Consider the following 8,191-nt stretch of genomic DNA (forward strand, 5'->3'; position numbering starts at 1 on the left):
GTCCCACCTGTTACAGGTCTTTGTGGCAGGTCTCTCACAAGGTTGTAATGAGACTGAAGGAGAATGACACTAAAGCCATTTAGAGGCTTTCCTCGGACACTGAGATGGTCTTTCTTTCCATGTGGTGTCATGTGTTGTCTCCAACAGGGTAGCAAGGTTTTTATATGGCTACTCAGGACTCCCAAAAAATGGAAAACAGAAGCTTCCAGATGTTCTTAAAGCTTAGACCACTTAGGCAAGTGTCACTTGCACAGCCTTCAGTTGGTTAAACAGTCACAGGGCAGGCCAGATTCTAAGGAAAAATACCTTGGAATTTGACCCCTATCAGAGCCATTACAAAGGAACAGTAGCCATAGTTTATCCACTCCAAATAGGCATTTTGGAGATTTCCTGTAGGAAACATTTCCTCCCAAGTATATAACTTGGCATGTGGACTTGATTGGCAAAGGTTTTGGTGGTGGTCATCCGCTGGAATCATCTGATCTGTGTGCTGAGCCCTGGACTCTTGCTAAAACGATGCATTTCATTAAAAACAGATTCTGCTGCTGGTGTTTAATGCAGATACGTTTTCACTGACTCATTTCCTGGGATAACAATCTTAGTTATCAAAAAAGCAGACCTTTAATTTGCTCCTGGCATGTGAAGGGGGGGTTAAAGCAGAGATTAAAAACAGAAGATAAAACAACACATCTCTTGTTGCTGATAAAAAAGTGAAGTGTCAAAAGAAACAAAGTTAAAAGCAAACACACTTCCAGCTTATTGCTGAAAGAAACTAAAGGAGACAGGCAGCACTGAATTTTTATAGGATCTATTTCTGACATGTATTTCACTTACCTGGATGCATTATCGCCTTATCACGTTAATGGAGTACCAGTTCCAGAAGAATCTTCTAAACAAGTGAACTCTACCAGTAGCATTTATATCTTTATGGAACAATCAAGTTGATCAGTGTTTCCATCTAAATGCTCCTCGAGAAGCGGAAGAAAATGTTTGATTACACCCCATTAAACAAAAGGACATAAAATTAGGTGCTGGGAATACTATCAGACTTGGGCAAAAAATCATAGATTAATCAATTCATTCAAAATTTTGTGTTGACAAGACTCTGCTACAGAACAAATGCAGCTTACAATTTCAAAATAAAACATAATAAAAAGCAGATGGGAGAAGTGCCTTTAAAGGGAGGAGATTCATAAGAAGAGGTGAAGTGACACTTAAAATTACAAAACCACCTACTATCTCTGATGCGGACTGGTGATGCCCTCAGAGCAGAACCAACTTGACTGCTCTTCTCTGCTCCATGCTGACCAGACAAAACTCACACCATCACTGGTAGCAACTACCTGTATAGTTGATTTGAGAATGCCAAATGTTTATTCTGAATTTTCTATAACTGGATGTCTCTGTTAGATTCCCCTTTGAGCTCAGCCATTAGAGGACCATTAGAAACATGTCAGCAAGCTTTGATAGTCAGCCACAATCAAGATTGTTCATCCAAATAGCTAGCTGAGAGCACAGATTGATGTGAATGAGAACATAGTACAGGTACAATTTGATACAGAAGTCTAGAAAATGATATCATGCCGCAGAAGAAACGCCTGGTGTAAGAAGCATTACTGCATTTATTCAACAAAGTGCCAAGGATAGAAGAATGGAGAAAACGACCTCCATCCTCAAAAGAAATACCTGTTATCTCCTATTGGGCACCTACATCTGCCGGGCTGGTGATCATACTATAAACATTTGCTCAAATTCACTTTTCCCCTCACAACAGTCTTGCAAGAATGTCATCAGTATTCCCACCCTTTGGGGGAAGAAACTCAGGCTAAGGGAGGTTAAATTTCTTGCCCAATCCCAAAGCGGTGTGTGTCTGAACAAAGGATCAGATTCATCTGGACTCAGGGAAATCACGCATTAACTTCAAGATGGGCTCCGCCATCACATGTGTAGATGGGAACATTCCTGCGCATGTATATTGAGCAAACATGCCTATACATATATTGCGTGTTCAAAAATGGTGGAAAGTCTCCACCCCTAGGAGGAGATTTTAGCATCATAGTGAGGGTATGATGACGATGGTTCATGAAGACTTCATACAGAGTCCTCCATGCTTCTTCGGCCTCGGGTGGTTTGGGCCGCATCAGCCCCCAGGTCCTGCAAATCATCCCGGGCTTCTCCTGAGAAAAACAGTTCTGGCATAGGTATGGAAGAAAGTTTATTAATTAAGTCTCAGCCCTTCAGTCACACTCTTAGCAAATTACAGGATATGGTTACCCGACCCTTACTACTTTCAGGGTGATCTAAGTGGCCTTACAGGTTAATCTAAGCAAAGTCATGTATTTATATTATATATAAAGTCGTATACATATGACTTTGTAATTAAAGGCTTTAGGGAGACAATGAAGCTGGGATTCAATCGTGGAAGAGCAGTAGATTTATTCATTTAAACTAAATTTAAATTAGTTTGTTAATTATACGAGGTCAGACAATTAAGTTCATGAACTCACCCTAGATAAAGTGCTACATACCTCATTGCTGAATACCACTACAGTCACCCACGACACCAGCGCCCAGTCCACCCTTCAAAACAATTTTGGAACTTGTTTTCTGGAATGGCCATCAGAGCTGTCGTCGTATTACCCTTGATGTCCTGAATGTCACCAAAATGTCTTCCTTTCAATATTTCCTTTATCTTTGGGTAAAGAAAGAAGCCATTGAGGGCCAGATCAGGGGAGTAGGGAGGGTGTTTCAATACAGAGATTTGTTTACTGGCTAAAAACTCCCTCACAGACAGTGCTGTGTGACCTGGTGCATTGTCGTGATGCAAGAACCATGAGTTGTTGGCGAAAAGTTCAGGTTGTTTTCCTCTAACGTTTTCACGCAGCCTTTTCAGCACTTCCAAATAATAAACTTGGTTAACTGTTTGTCCAGTTGGTACATATTCATAATGAGTAATCCCTCTGATACCAAAAAAAGGTTAGCAACATAATTTTGACCTTTGATTTGGACCGACAGAAATTTTTTGGTTGTGGAGAATTGGCTGACTTCCATTGTGCACTTTGGTGCTTAGTTTCAGGGTCATATTGGTACACCCATGTGTCATCACTAATAATAACATGGCACAAAACGTTGTCTTGCTTCTCCAAAATGTCTTGGCAAACTTGGACTTTCCTTTGCTTTTGTTCATCAGTGAGCTCCTTTGGGACCATTTTTGCACACATCTTTCTCACGCCAAGATTTTTAGTAAGATTTTCCTGTTTCTCTATCAATGTTTACCTAGTCTGCTATGCTTCTCACAGTTAGCCGATGAATTTGACGAATTTTTGCAATGTTTTCGTCAGTTCTCTCATTACTGGCAGCCCTGACCTCTCTTCATCAGTGACGCGTTCTCTCCCTTCAGAAAAACGTTTAATCCATTTGTACACTGCCGTTTTCTTCATCGCATTATCTCCATAAACTTGGACAATATGTCCCTGATTTCACTTCCATTCTTCCCAAGGTTAACAAGAAATTTAATGTTTGTTCATTGCTCTAATTCAAGCTCAGACATTCTCATGTTGGCACACAAAAACACGCAACAACAATAATGAATGCCACTCAGCAACACACCGCCACATGTCGACACAAACACAGCTGTGCAACACTGATATATCACGGTTATGAAATTTTATCGAGCTGTTTGTACAGTGCTGCCAATGTAAGCTCACGGTGGCAAGTTTGTGAACTTCATTGTCATGAAGTTTAAGCTCTTGATAGACAGTTCAAAGCAAAGAAAGATATAAGATCAAAAGCAAAATCTCTCCTCTTCCCTCCTCCATACCCAGCGAGTCTAGCACCATACTTCAGAAGTAGCCATTGTTATGAATGTCCTGTGTATATTTCCAGAAACTTTATCTACAAAAATCCTTTTAAAAATTACCTTAAATTTAAAGCATGCATTAAAATTATATGTAAATCTTATATTTCAATTATGTGTTAAATTTAAAAAACCCGTAGTACAGATTATGTAGATCACATGTACCATGAGATGTTCAGTTTAAGAAAATACATTGGCCGGCTCGGTGGCTCAGGCAGTTGGAGCTCCAGGCTCCTAACTCCAAAGGCTGCTGGTTCGATTCCCACATGGGCCAGTGGGCTCTCAATCACAAGGTTGCCAGTTTGACTCCTGCAAGGGATGGTGGGCTCCGTCCCCTGCAACTAGCAATGGCAACTGGACCTGGAGCTGAGCTGCACCCTCCACAACTAAGACTGAAAGGACAACAACCTGACTTGGAAAAAGTCCTGGAAGTACACACTGTTCCCCAATAAAGTCCTGTTCCCCTTCCCCAATAAAATCTTGAAAAAAAAAAAAAGAAAGAAAATACATCATCTTCCCACATCAGCACTAATGGCTATATAGTGTTTCACTGAAGAAATTTCATAATTTATTTTTTAAATGAACAGATTCATTCCCTTTTTTTTTAGAGAATTTTTGTACGTTTATTTGAGCCAAACTGATGACATATGCTGGGAAGCTAGATCTCAAATGTTCCCTTGTTCCCCCCCTTTTTTTAAATGCTATTACTTTTTAAAAAAATAATACTGCAAGGAGTACCCCCACATACCCACACATTTTTTGGCGCACTTGTGCACAAAAGGAGAAATTCCTAGAAGAGGAATTCAGAGTATGTAGTGAAGAAGTGAAGACTGTGGCTGAAGTGGGCTTGGAGTGGGGAGGACTCCGAGGCTGGGGTCCATCCAGGAGGCACGGGGCCAGCAGTAGGGTACAGAGACACGGACATCAAGAGCAGAAGCAGATCGTGCACATGGATGTGACCTAAAGATCATGGAGAAAGGCCTGCAACAAACTTCTTCCTCTTCTCCCCTAACCACCACCCACTACACATGCAGGCACACATGGACACACCAGATCTAGTCCAGTTTCAACTGTCTCCCCCCGCCACCCCCACACACTTCTGATGAGGGTTTTTCATTAAATGCTGAATCTTAACCCTTTCAGGTCTCATATTCCACTTCATATAACTAAAGCAGGGCAGAGTGAGAGCGATCATACAAGCAAGCTCTGTATGACTTTTGAAGCCCAACAGAAGTCTTCAGGAAGCCTGACAATGTTGGGCAATGGCCTGTAGAGCATTTGACGCTGATGATGCAGATTTACACTAATAGAGTCTCCTCATTTCTAAAATTATAGCTGTAAAATTGTCATTACTTTTCTTATACCAACTACTTTTAGAAGTACATTGGGGATGATGAGGGACTAGATAGAAAGAAAAAAAGCTTCATTTTTTGCAGTCTCTCAAACTGCACAGGCATCCTCCAATCTGATAAAACGTTTCCTGCATATTGATAATCGAGATGAGAAAGTCTAAGTCAAAATACTATAGTTTAAGGGAAAACAAAGCAAAAATCTCAACCAGGACAATGGAAAATGTAATCAAACCTGAATAGCTCCCTCTGCTGTCACTTTGTGTAATTTAAAAAAAATTTTTGTGTTTCGTTTTATCTTTGTTTCTATTAGGAACCACATTAAGCTGGGTGCTATAAAAGTCAATTGATAAAATCCTTACCACTTTTCTAAAATTGGAAACGTGACTTCTGTATCAGGATCATCTTATGGTCAAACTGTTTTTCTATATGGTAGAGGTGTTAGTGTAACTAAAAGAAGTGATCACATTTCTGGAGTGAAAAATGGTATATATATGCTTCAATTACAAGGAATCATCAGTCTCTAAAAATTAGAATAATTTTTAAAAATAAAGCTTTTAAAGTTTCACCTGCCTAAGCAATTTCGGCCATGTGAGAGCTGAAAGCTAAATGGCTTTGAAGAGGATCTACAATCCAGTGCAGAGAAGGAAACAAACGATAGTCACACTAAAGAAAGCACAGGTTCTCCTCCATGAGAAGCCAGGACTGCTAGAGAGAGAAGAGGGAGGGGACAGCAAAAGCTGACACACCAAAGTCTTCCACATGATACGCAGTGTGCACTTTCTTTTATTTCTCCAAATAAATCTGAGTGAGGATATTTCTCATGTAATTGATAGGTCATTCAACAACTAACTAAGTAGTGGGCTTGGGCACAGATTTAGAAGCATTTGACTTTGAAGTGGGAACTAGAAAATCTGGGCTTGAAGTCCTAGTTCTGTCACTAACTGGGACCTTGGGAAAGTCATAGCCTCCCAGCCTGTTTCTTCATGTAGAAACTGGAAATTTTGATTAAATTACCTCCCAGCTCCTCTCCAGCACTCTAAGCGATCTCAGGGCAAATAACACTGTATTCCCCCACCTTATCTGACTCAGAGAAAATCCAGTTTAAATGGGAATCAAAGGCAATTTTGAGGAGAAAATAGGAGGAAAAGAAGGCAGGGAGGGATGGAGGCAGGAATGCAGGTGGCAGGCTGACTTCAAAAGAGCAGCAAAGAGAATACTAAAAGTGAAATGGGAATATTATCAGGCAGTCAACCTACCTCTGGGTAAAGAAAATGAGTCACGTGGCTTTTTTTCAAGCAATCATTAGCAGCACCAACTTTCTCCTCCTCTGTGCATCACTAGTTCCAAGACTGACTTCCGCTTCCCAAGCAAGGAAGGTCAGCAAAGCAGCATCAATAGCAAGGATGGGCTTGGAGGTCAGTGACTCATTTCACCGGCACCTACGGAGCACTTTGTGTGCCAGGCAGTGTTTATGTCAATACATGAGACAAAGTCCCTCAACCTCGTGACGCTCACATTTTACAGAACAAAGACAAGGCCGTACGCAAACAATTTTAGATAAGCTCTATGGGGAAACTAGAAGAGAGTGACAGGGTAACTGTGTCAGATGGGATGACCAGGGACACACTCTCTGAGAAAGTTATTTTAGCAGAGCCCCGCAGAAGAGAGCAAATACCTGGGGCAGGCAGATAGAACGGAAAAGCCTGGAGGTGGGGATGAACCCGGTTTGTGGGAAGACAAGAAAAGCAGAGCGGTCAGAGCTCAGCAACAGGGCAGCAGGAAGGTGGTGTGAGCTGGGGCCTGAGCAGGAACCGGGCTCGCTAACAGTGGGAGTGAAGGGTGCTGATTTGGACAGGAGAAACACACGGTAGCTGAGGAGAGAGAAGAGGGATCACTGACTATTTGACAAGCCCCCACCCCACCCCTGCGTTTGTCACCACCACCTTTGCTTGGAGCTTGGTTAAGTTAAATTAGTGGAAAAAGCAGAGGGAAAAGGAAGTGAGAGAATGCTCATTGGGAGAGTGGGTGGGGGTAACGGCAGACAAGCAAGAGGATTAGAGCAAACATTTCCCTTCAGATGCAAAGTATCCTCACACAAATCTCTTACAAATACAAATCACAAGTAATTTTGAATGTTAAACCACCCATGTTCTTATTTTTATAGGCAGTCAAGTGCCGCCTGAGGGGAGGAAATGATACCAAGTTTAAAAAAGTTCAGTGATCACTAAAACCTGTGAATCAATAGATTCCTTGTAAGGAATATGTGGATTTAAATGTACTTGACTTTATGTTCATAGGCCAAGAAAGAAAGGACTGGTGTGCGTGCGCGGGAAGGGGCCTGTGTGTGCGTACAGTGGCGAGTTCCTTGCCAGACAGGACTGACTGCTCAAGAAATGGCTCAAAATATCTTCCTCAGGGTAGTCATTTACAGAGGAATGTGAACAGCAGAGTCCCTTAGCAAAGGCCGTCCCCGAGCTGTGGGTCCCCCAGGCTGTCTGCAAAGCCAACTTATATTCAGTCCGACTGAGGCTTTTCATTCTCATTCTATGAGTGTACAGTCCAGTTTTCCAGAAGATGACCTGACAAGGGCTACTGCAACAGATCGGACCCAAGAAAGATGAAAATCCAGCTGTTCTTCCATGAAACAATAAGCGCTTTAAAATTGTGCAGTTCTAGTTTCCAATAGGAAATAGATAGAACCCACATGAACAGAAGCTCTTGTGGGTTCCTCAATAATTTCTGTGTAACGGGGTCCTGCGGCTAAAAAGCTCAAGAACCACTGCCCAACCTGTGAATAAATGTGAGATTAATATTACAAGTATTATGTAAAAGTTGTAAATATGATATTTACTGGTGGTGATTTTATCAATAAATTAGGAGAGCCCATTTAGACACCTGGGATAGATGTGTTACCAGTCCCAGAGAGCTAAATATCAAAGCTGGTGCAGGAAAGAGGATCCTTGGCTTCAGGCAGTTAAGAATT

The 8,191-nt window shown here is 41.6% G+C and overlaps 1 long non-coding RNA gene across 1 annotated transcript; it reads right to left on the reverse strand.

Annotated features, from left to right (window-relative positions):
* Window positions 1–1,351: 1,351 nt before the first annotated feature.
* LOC109459780 (uncharacterized) lies at window positions 1,352–7,975 on the reverse strand. The gene is made up of 3 exons (XR_012491711.1): window positions 6,465–7,975; window positions 2,529–2,692; window positions 1,352–2,192 (listed from the first exon to the last, which is right to left on the reverse strand). It is a non-coding gene; the product is annotated as an uncharacterized LOC109459780 (long non-coding RNA).
* Between the last annotated feature and the right edge of the window lie 216 nt (window positions 7,976–8,191).

Source organism: Rhinolophus sinicus, linkage group LG14 (genome assembly GCF_036562045.2).
Source record: "Rhinolophus sinicus isolate RSC01 linkage group LG14, ASM3656204v1, whole genome shotgun sequence".
NCBI lineage: Eukaryota > Metazoa > Chordata > Mammalia > Chiroptera > Rhinolophidae > Rhinolophus > Rhinolophus sinicus.